Raw genomic sequence first — 10,611 nt, 5'->3', positions numbered from 1 at the left:
CAGCCACCCTTCATCTTCCTTCCGCAAAAGTAAAATCCATAAAATCAGAAATTCTTCAAACCTTACGCAAATCTACTATATCCATAATAACCCTAGCAAGGATAGTAGGTCTTCTTTCTTCTTCGATTCTTTCCAGGTCCGCTCCATTACAGAGCTCTTCAAAGACTCAAAATACGTCATCAACAAAAAGGTCTCTCTTATTCAGACAACGTTATTTTAGATCAGGAATCTCGTGCAGAACTGCAATGGTGGATAGACCATTTAGATGCCTGGAACGGCAGGACTATCTTTGCTTCAGCCCCAGATCTAGTATTAGAATCCGATGCAAGCCATTCCGACTGGGGAGCCTGGTGTGGACCAATCGTGACTGGAGGCTCATGGTCTCTACAGGAGTCAAAGTTGTGCATCAACTGTTTAGAGATGCTTGCCGGCTCCTTTGCAATAAAAAGCCTAGCCAGAGACAGGATTTGTTGCTCAGTTCTTCTCAGAATGGACAACATCTCAGCGGTCCGTTAGATCAACCATTTGGGAGGCACAAAATCCAAACCTTTAGCGGAATTAGCAAAAGCGTTTTGGGAATTTTGCCTCTGAAACAGGATTATGGTTCAGGCAGAGTATTTGCCGGGCAACCTTAATATGGTGGCTGATTGGCATTCCTGATACCTCCTAGATTCAAGCGATTGGAGGCTTCATCCCATAATTTTCGAGGCTATTTCTCACAAATGGGGCCCTTTCCAGACAGATCTATTTGCATCTCAACTTAATGCTCAACTACCCCTTTTCTTCAGTTGGCGACCAGATCCCTGAGCTCTAGCATTCAATGCTTCTCTCAGGATTGGTCAGCCTCCCTCAATTACGCTTTCCCACTGTTTATTATGATAAGCAGATTTCTAGCCCAGGTCAGACGTCAACAGGCTGTGGTGGTTCTCGTAGCCCCCTTTTGGCAATCCCAAGTGTGGCTTCCTTCCCTACTGGAGTTAGCAACAAATTTATTTTGTGTGCTGCAGTCCTTTCCAGACCTCCTCTCCAATATCATTGGTCTTCCCCACAACTTGATTCTAGAGAATCTTCTCACCCTCTCAGCATGGAACTTGTCGGGGATTCCCAACCAATCCCTTCTATTTCGGCAGAGGCTTCAGTCTTCATCACACACTCCTGGGCTTCAGGTACTAAGAAAGCCTACAGATCAGCCTGGCCATTTTGGCATAGTTGGTGTATGGGAAAACGTATCAATCCCCTTTCAGCAGATGTAACTTTTATCGTTAATTTCCTTGCAGCTGAAGCAAGAAAAGGTAAGTCCTATCGTACTACCAATTTGTACAGGTCGGCTATTTCCTCTGCCCATCCTTACATCAATAGGAAACCAGTTGGCGAACACCCTCTAGTCTGTTTGTTGAAGGGAGTAAAGTTTTCCAATCCTCCTACTCCAAAGTACAGTTCCCTGTGGGATGTTAATGCTGTTTTCAATCTTTTTTTATCTTGGCCAGATAATATTATGCTCTCTTTGAAAAGGTTATCGGCTAAACTTGCTATGTTACTATGCCTTGTTTCTCTTAAACGCCTTTCAGATGTTAGAGCACTGGATATTACTGCTTGACATTTTACTCCTTCAGGTGTATTATTTAATGTTCATAGACGTACTAAAACCAATTTGTCAACAGTTTTTTTATCCTTATTTTCCTGACCAGCCTAAACTGTGTAGGTCAATGCTTAAAAACATATGAACAAAAGACAGCCGATTTGAGATCTTCTTCTGCATCCCAACTCCTGATTTCTTTCAAGAAACCTTTTAAGCCTGTTTCCTCCCCAACTCTGACCCATTGGGTTAAGTGGGTTATGTCCCTGGCGGGGGTTGACATCTCAGTTTTTGGGGCTCATTCAGCCAGAGGTGCTATGGCCTATAAAGCCTTTTGGGCTGGCTCTCGTTTGGAAGACATTCTCAAATCGGCTGACTGGTCCAATGATAATGGTGGTCATTACAACCCTGGAAAATGGAATCACGACCGTGGCGGAAACCGCCAACAAAGACAGCCACTTTAACACTCTGACCGCCACAGCAGTACAAACAAACAGCATGGCGGTCACCGCCAACAGACAGGCGGAGGACAATGTACCGCCCACAGTATCACAACCTACCAATCCGTCCCCTTTTCCGGGGCGCATTCACCGCGAACAAAAACACAGCGGAAACAGGACTTTGAAGGGAAACCGCTCACCTCTACACGCCCACGAGGAATCAGGACGCCATGGAACCCGAGCTCCAGATCCTGCCAGCCTTTATCTTCTTGCTCCTCTACCAGGAGCACGAAGACCCCAGTGAGTACTGCACCTACGACACAGGGGAGGGGGAGGGAAAAAACAGGGACACACACATGCAACACCCCCACCCTCACCCACTACAACTCACGCACTAATACATCGTGATACATTACAGTTACACCCCCCTCAAACCCCCCGTAAGAATGCAAAGACAAAAGGAAATGAGTGTAACCATTGTAATATATTAAAATCCAGTACGCAAAAATATATATACACTACTAACAAATATATACACCAAGAATAGTAGTCCAGGTAGTGCTCCATTGAAGTCCGTGGAACACTAGACCCACACGCCATGGGCGAGGCCCACACTCAATACCCGAACATGACGGAGAGAACACTGCAGGGGTATCAGATAGCAATAAAACAGGCACCTCAGGGGGAAGGGAAAGCGGGGGCACCTCAGCCGGTTGAGTGCACGATGCCAAATCCACGAGGGGGACACATGCCCACTGTTCAATCCTGGGGAGTGCAAAGCCACAGTCTCTCAAGTCTCTACAGTGGGTGGTTTGCCCACTGTTCAATCCTGGGGAGTGCAAAGCCACAGTCTCTCAAGTCTCTACAGTGGGTGGTTTGCCCACTGTTCAATCCTGGGGAGTGCAAAGCCACAGTCTCTCAAGTGGATAACAGTCTCCACTGGTTCTGCAGGGGGCTTTGTGCCCAGAGTGCTTCATCCTGCCAAGGACTGAGGTAGTGGATGTCTTTCTCCACTGGTTCAGGAGGGGGCTTTGTGCCCAGAGTGCTTGATCCTGCCAAGGACTGAGGTAGTGGATGTCTTTCTCCACTGGTTCTGGAGGGGGCCTGGTGCCCAGCGTGCTTCATCCTGCCAAGGACTGAGGTAGTGGATGTCTTTCTGCACTGGTTCTGGAGGGGGCCTGTTGCCCAGAGTGCCTCATCCTGCCAAGGACTGAGGTAGTGGATGGCTTTCTCCACCGGTTCTGGAGGGGGCTTTGTGCCCAGAGTGCTTCATCCTGCCAAGGACTGAGGTAGTGGATGTCTTTCTCCACTGGTTCTGGAGGGGGCTTTGTGCCCAGAGTGCTTCATCCTGCTCGTGACGGACTCAGTAGGGTCAGTGCCCTTGGCGCTCATGGGCCAGCGGTGCTTGTTGCGGCGGTGTCCTTGGCAGCGGTGCTTGTGGCGGCAGTGTCCTGTTCAGTGGTGCTTGTGGTGGCAGTGTCCTGTTCAGCGGTGCTTGTGGCGGCGGTGTCCTGTTCAGCAGTGCTTGTGGCGGCGGTCTCCTGTTCGGCGGTGCTTGTGGGGGAGGTGTCCTGTTCAGCGGAGCTTGTGGCGGCAGTGTCCTGTTCAGCGGTGCTTGTGGCGGTGGTGTCCTGTTCAGCGGTGCGTGTGGCGGCGGGGTCCTTGGCAGTGACTCAGCTGCTGGCGGTCCTGTCTGGCCCAGCGGGGCTGGTGCTGGCGGTCCTGTCTGGTCCAGCGGGGCTGGTGCTGGCGGTCCTTTCTGGCCCAGCGGGGCTGGTGCTGGCGGTCCTTGGTGCTGGCGATCCTTTCTGGCCCAGCGGGGCTGGTGCTGGCGGTGGCCTCCTGGGCAGCGGGGATGATGGCGGTGGCCTCCTGGGCAGCACGGATGATGGCGGTGGCCTCCTGGGCAGTGGTGGCCTTCTGGGCAGCGGGGATGATGGCGGTGGCCTCCTGGACAGTGGGGCTGGTGCTGGCGGTGGCCTCCTGGGCAGCGGGGATGATGGCGGTGGCCTCCTGGGCAGCGGGGATGATGGCGGTGGCCTCCTGGGCAGCGGGGCTGGTGGCGGCCTCCTGGGCAGCGGGGATGATGGCGGTGGCCTCCTGGGAAGCAGGGCTGGTGCTGGCGGTGGCCTCCTGGGCAGCGGGGCTGGTGCTGGCGGTGGTCTCCTGGGCAGCGGGGCTGATGGCGGTAGCCTCCTGGGCAGCGGGGCTGATGGCGGTAGCCTCCTGGGCAGCGGGGATGATGGCGGTGGCCTCCTGGGCAGCGGGGCTGGTGGCGGCCTCCTGGGCAGCGGGGATGATGGCGGTGGCCTCCTGGGAAGCGGGGCTGGTGCTGGCGGTGGCCTCCTGGGCAGCGGGGCTGGTGCTGGCGGTGGTCTCCTGGGCAGCGGGGCTGATGGCGGTAGTCTCCTGGGCAGCGGGGATGATGGCGGTCTTATCCACCGTGCTGCTCTTCCCAGACTTGCTGAGTTTCTTGTGCCCCTTCCCCACCTTGGAAGGTGTCGCAGCTGACTCCACACTCCCACCTGTTCCCTTGGGAGCGGCTTTGGTGGCTGGAGTCTTCCCCCTCTCCCGCCGGGCACTGGCTAACTTTTGATGCTTGACAAATGGGGGACTGTCCGTGCTGTGGCTCCGTGCCACACTGGCTGCCCTGCTGCCCGGTGCACTCCAGAATCCGGTGACTACAGGCACCACTGGTCCCGGAGATTTTGTGGCTGAGGTGCTAGGTTGGGACCTGGAGAGTCGGGCCCTAGGAGACTGACGGGGTGGGTGAGGTGAGGGAAAGAGGTCAAGGGTGGCCAGGAAAAGTTTCTTGGGAACACTGGGACGGGTAGCTGGAGGGGGTTTGGGAGTGGAGGAAGAGGTTGTGGTTGTAGGAAGTGTTCATTTGGTGACTTTGGGTGAAGGTGCATGTGCTGTAGGCTGTCGTGAGGAGGATGGCTGTTGGATGGGTGTGTGCCTGCGTTTGTGTATCTTGGGAGGTGGCGTCACAGACACACTGGGAGAGGACACAGGGGACGTGTGAATGGTAGTGGGGGTGGTGACTGCACGTGAGCAGGGTGTGGTGGTGTGTGTGCTGGTGATGGAGGTAGTGGCTGTAGATGTAGTGCATGCAGGTGTGGAGTGGAGACGAGACTGGGAGGGAGGAGGGAGACGAGGAGGAGGGGGACACAGTGGAGGCAGTGGATGTTGGTGTGTCTGTATGTGTGTGATGCTTGCGTGAGTGCCTGTGCGATGTGTGGTGCTTATGTTTGCCTGAGCTTCCCTTGTGTGTTGACGTGTGTGCATGTTGATCTGATGGTGTGCTTGGGATAGGCTGAGGTACAGGGGATTGGGTCTGGGTGGAGGAAGTTGGAGGAAGTTGGAGGGGGAGGCTAGAGACAGGGACAATAGCTGCCATCAGTGCTGAGGCCAGAGTCTGAAAAGCTCGCTGAAGGGCTGCCTGACCAGAATGAATGCCCTCCAGGAATGCATTTGTTTGTTGCAACTACCTCTCTACACCCTGGATGGCATTCAAAATGGTAGACTGCCCAACAGTGAGGGACCTGAGGAGGTCAATGGCCTCCTCACTGAGGGCAGCAGGGGTGACTGGGGCAGGGCCTGAGGTGCCTGGGGCGAAGGTGATGCCCACCCTCCTGGGTGACGGGCACGGGGCGAAGGCTGAGGGGCTGCTGGGAGGGCGGTGCTGGTAGGGAGGGTGGCGGCTGTACCTGTAGATGCGGGGGCACAGATGTGGCCGCCACCACAAGGGAGCTCCCATCAGAGGACGAGTCTGTATCACTGGTGTCAGCTCCTGTCCCCGCCGTGGAGCTCCCCTCGCCCTCTGGTGAATTCTGTGTCCGTAGTCTCGCCCTCCAGGGCCATGTGGGATGCAGCTCCCTCCTGGTCCGGTGCCACTGCTCCTCCGCCTGATGGTGCTAATGCACACAAGAACATGGAGACCACAAAAAGAGGGGGAACGACAGAAGAAATACATGTTGAGTGCATGCATTACCGCTACCGTTGGCGGACACGACAGACACAGAAGCCCCCTGCACTACGCCGCGCTCTTGGGGTCCACTGTTTAATCCCTGGGACATGGCCTACAAGGCTATGGCCGACATCTGCACACATGGATGTCACAGGAGCCTGACTAGGTGTACTTGGCACTGTCCACAGGTGGGGTGGGGTGCCACAGGGTCTGCCAGAAAAAGGGGACCTAACTAGCACACTTGCCCTGGCCTAGGGAAACCCACAGCCCACTTCCCCCACTCAGACACCTCCACTGCACGCAAAATCAGCTGAATGAGAGTGTACTCACCCCCTTGTGGCTGCTGTGATGCCCTCAAGCGCCCATCCAACTCTGGGTACGCCACCGCCAGGATCCTGAACATCAGGGGGGTCATGGTGCGACGGGCACCCCTCTCATGTTGGGAGGCCATCCCCAGCTGGGCCTCCGCCGTCTTCTTGCTCCAGCGGCGAATGTCCTCCCATGTCTTACGGCATTGGGTGCTCTGTCTGTGATAGACCCCCAGGGTCTGGACGTCCTTGGCGATGGCACGCCAGATGTCCTTCTTCTGGTGGGGGCTGACATACATGAATTGTACAGGGGAAAAAGGAAAGTTATTACCAATTGCACCGTCACAGTCATTGGCCCCCATCCCTACACTTGCCATGTGGCACATGCACTCACCGTCGTTTCATGCACGCCTCAGTCTCCCCCACCATCTTTCATCCACCCCACTCCACACAGGCATAGCCCATACAGCATGCTCCCAGTGTACTTACCTGTTTGTCTGGAGGACCGTAGAGTAGCGTGTACTGGGGGAGGACCCCATCCACGAGTTTCTCCAACTCCTCCGATGTGAAAGCAGGGGTCCTTTCCCCAGACGCACGAGCCATTGTCTCTTCCAGACTGAGGTCACAGCAGCACTTGCAGTGTAGGTCCTCTCCTGTCAAAGATCAGGTATCAAGTGATTGAACAGATAGAAAATGGCGGTCACGTCCGCGGCGGTGTACATCGTCATTGGCACCTGGGACCCATAGGGTCCAATGTTAACCAATGCAGAATTGCGCCGCGGTCTTCGACCGCCTACCACGACGGAGTACAACGCCAGCGCAGTTACCTCACATCCCATTGTCCCACTTAACAGGTCAGGCAGCCACCATTTCAGGGGCCCACATTGCTTAATTTTTAACTGTGTCACACATACCTAGGCCTTGCCGCAACACTCATACAGGCCAAATTTCGGATTATGATTTGTGCTCTGTGTAAGCTGTGAGTACGTACCTCTGAGTTGGTTGACTCTGTGCTCGCTGTTGTCCTTCATAGGCACCGTCCGCTGGGATATGTGAGGAGATGGCGGCATCCTCCGGTGTACAGACCGCTGGTGGACCTGTCGACAATGGAGGAAAGACGTGATCATCACCTACAGGCTTGATCGTGCCACAATCCTGGAACTGTGTGCCCAGCTGGAGCCAGAACTGATGTCAGCTATCCGCCATCCCACAGGAATCCCCCCTCTAGTGCAGCTGCTGTCAGTACTCCATTTCCTTGCAAGTGGGTCATTTCAAACAACAGTGGCCATAGAGTCAGGGTTGTCCCAGCCTATGTTTTCCAACGTGTTGTCCAGAGTGTTGTCTGCCCTGCTGAAACACATGCGGAGCTAATTCGTTTTCCCTCAGGTGGAGGATTTGCCTACAGTGAAAGGTGATTTCTATGCCCTGGGACATATCCCCAACATCATAGGTGCCATTGATGGGACACATGTGGCTTTGGTACCCCCCCCCCCCGCAGGAGTGAACAGGTGTACAGAAACCGGAAGAGTTATCATTCGATGAATGTGCAGATGGTGTGTTTGGCGGACCAGTACATCTCCCATGTGAATGCCAAATTCCCTGACTCAGTGCATGACGCTTACATCCTGCGGAATAGCAGCATCCCTTATGTGATGGGTCAACTCCAGAGGCACCGTGTGTGGCTATTAGGTGAACACCTGGAAGCAAGTCAGTGGAAATGGTTGTCTGAGTCTGGGGATATCCCTACATGTTAGTGTGTGTCTAACCATTGTCCCTTGCCATTTGCAGGTAACTCTGGTTACCCCAACCTGTCATGGCTATTGACCCCAGTGAGGAATCCCAGGACAAGGGCAGAGGAACGCTACAATGAGCCCAATGGGCGGACTCGGAGGATTATAGAGCGGACCTTCGGCCTCCTGAAGGCCAGGTTCAGGTGCCTCCATATGATTAGTGGATCCCTATTCTACTCACCAAAGAAGGTGTGCCAGATCATCGTGGCCTGCTGTATGCTTCACAACTTTGCTTTGCGACTACAGGTGCCTTTTCTGCAGGAGGATGGTCCAGATGGAGGTGTAGGGGCAGCTGTGAAGCCTGTGGACAGTGAAGACGAGGAAGCAGAAGAAGAGGACATCGACAACAGGAACTCGGTTATCCTGCAATACTTCCAGTGAGACACAGGTAAGAATACAAACCTGCCTACTACATGTACTTTAACACTACTACCTCTGTACTTTCTGTCGTTTTCACCCCGTTTATGGTCACTGAGTCGTCACTTTCCCTTACGATTTCACAGATGTGGGTCCCACTGTGTGACATCTGCTTTGTTTCCTCATGGACTAGAGCTGTGTGACATAGGTATGTTGACATTACAATTGAAAGAGCATTTGACACTGTAATTGCTAATACACTATTTTGAAATCGCAGACAGACTCCAGATTGTTTTGTGCTTTTTCTGTGTTTATTTCAGTGCTCAATATTGGAGGGGGTTGTAAAATGGTGAGGGGTGATGGTGGAGGAATGTCCATGGCAGAGTCCAGTCTATTAGTCTCACAGGTGCATTGCCCAAATGGGCAAGTGGAGCTGGGGCAGTTTGAGGATAGACAGGGTGACAAGGTGGGACAGAAGGATGACATTCAGGGTGGTCTCATTTCTTGGCGGGGGTCTTGGCATCGTTCTGTGTCTTTGTCCTGGATCTCAGGGACCGTTTGCGGGGTGGTTCTCCCTCTGCAGGGGGTGGGGTGCTGGTGTGGTGGTCCTGTGGCTGTGCCTCCTGTCCACTAGCGCCGGTGGAGGTGGTGGGCAGTTCATCGTCCAGGCTAGTGTCAGGGGCCCCTTGTGCCACAGTGTCCCTCCTGGTGTTGAGGACTTCCTTCAGCACCCCTACGATGGTGCCCAGGGTGGAACTGATGGATCTGAGTTCCTCCCTGAAGACCAAATACTGTTCCTCCTGCAGCCGGTGGGTCTCCTGAAACTTGGCCAGTACCGTTGCCATCGTCTCCTGGGAATGGTGGTAGGCTCCCATGATGTTGGAGAGGGCCTCGTGGAGAGTGGGTTCCCTTGGCATGTCCTCCCCCTGTCGCACAGCAGCCCTCCCAATTCCCCTGTGTTCCTGGGCCTCCGTCCCCTGGACCATGTGCCCACTGCCACTGCACCCAGGTCCCTGTTGTTGTTGGGGTGGTGGGTTAGCCTGGGTTCCCTGTAGTGGTGGACACACTGCTGCTTGACGTGTCCTGGGGACAGAGGTATGGGCCCGCTGGGTGGGTGCTGTGCTGGTGTTTCCAGAGGGGGGAAGCTCAGTGGTGGCCTGTGACTGTGTCAGGGGAACCGACTGTCCAGAGGTCCCCGATGGGCCGGGCTGGTCATCTGAATCCAGTTGGACAGAGCTGCTGTAATCACTGTGGGCCTCTTCTGTTGGTGGTGTGGACATGTGTGGACCCTCCTGTCCGGTGACGTTGGATAGGGGTCCTGCAGGGGTATTAAAGGATGTTTATTACATCTGTGTGTGCCATGGTGTGCAATGGGTGGGTGACTGTGTACCCCAGTGCTTGCATTCCTGTGTGGGACCTCGTGTGATGGTGGTTTAGGGGGGGTGTATGGGAAGGTGCAGTGGCCATGCTTTGGTGATGGGTGTCCATGCTTTGTTGTTGCATGCAGGGCTTGGTGTGGTTTGTGATGTTGGGACATTTGTGAGGAGTTGGAGCGATGGGGTGATGGTGGGGGTATGTGAAAGCATGCAAGTAGGGTGGGGGTTGTAATAGTTAAGAGTTGACTTACCAGAGTCCATTCCTCCATCTACTCCTGCGAGGCCCTCAGGATGCAGAATCACCAAGACTTGCTCCTCCCATGTTGTTAGTTGTGGGGGAGGAGGTGGGGGTCCGTCGCCAGTCCGCTGAACCGCAAGGTGGTGTCTAGAGACCACGGAACGCACCTTCCCCTGTAGGTCGTTCCACCTCTTCCTGATGTCATCCCTATTTCTTGGGTGCTGTCCCACTGTGTTAACCCTGTCCACTATTCTGCGCCATAGCTCCATCTTCCTAGCTATGGAGGTGTGCTGCACCTGTGATCTGAATAGCTGTAGCTCTACCTGGATGATTTCCTCCACCATGACCCTGAGCTCCTCCTCAGAGAACCTGTGGTGTCTTTGCCGTGCCATGGGGTGGTGTGGGTGATGTGTGGGGTGGTGTGTGTTGTGATAAGTGGGGTGATATTCAGTGGTGTGTTGTGTGAGATGCATGGAAGTTATGTGGGTGATGATATTGTGTGCCTGTGGATGCTTGGTAGTAGTTTGTTGTGTCTCTCTATGGCCTTCTTTCAGTA

This window comes from Pleurodeles waltl, chromosome 4_1, assembly GCF_031143425.1.
Source record: "Pleurodeles waltl isolate 20211129_DDA chromosome 4_1, aPleWal1.hap1.20221129, whole genome shotgun sequence".
Classification (NCBI taxonomy): Eukaryota; Metazoa; Chordata; class Amphibia; order Caudata; family Salamandridae; genus Pleurodeles; species Pleurodeles waltl.
The sequence above is the reverse complement of the archived record's forward strand: the minus strand, read 5'-3'. Positions refer to the sequence as shown.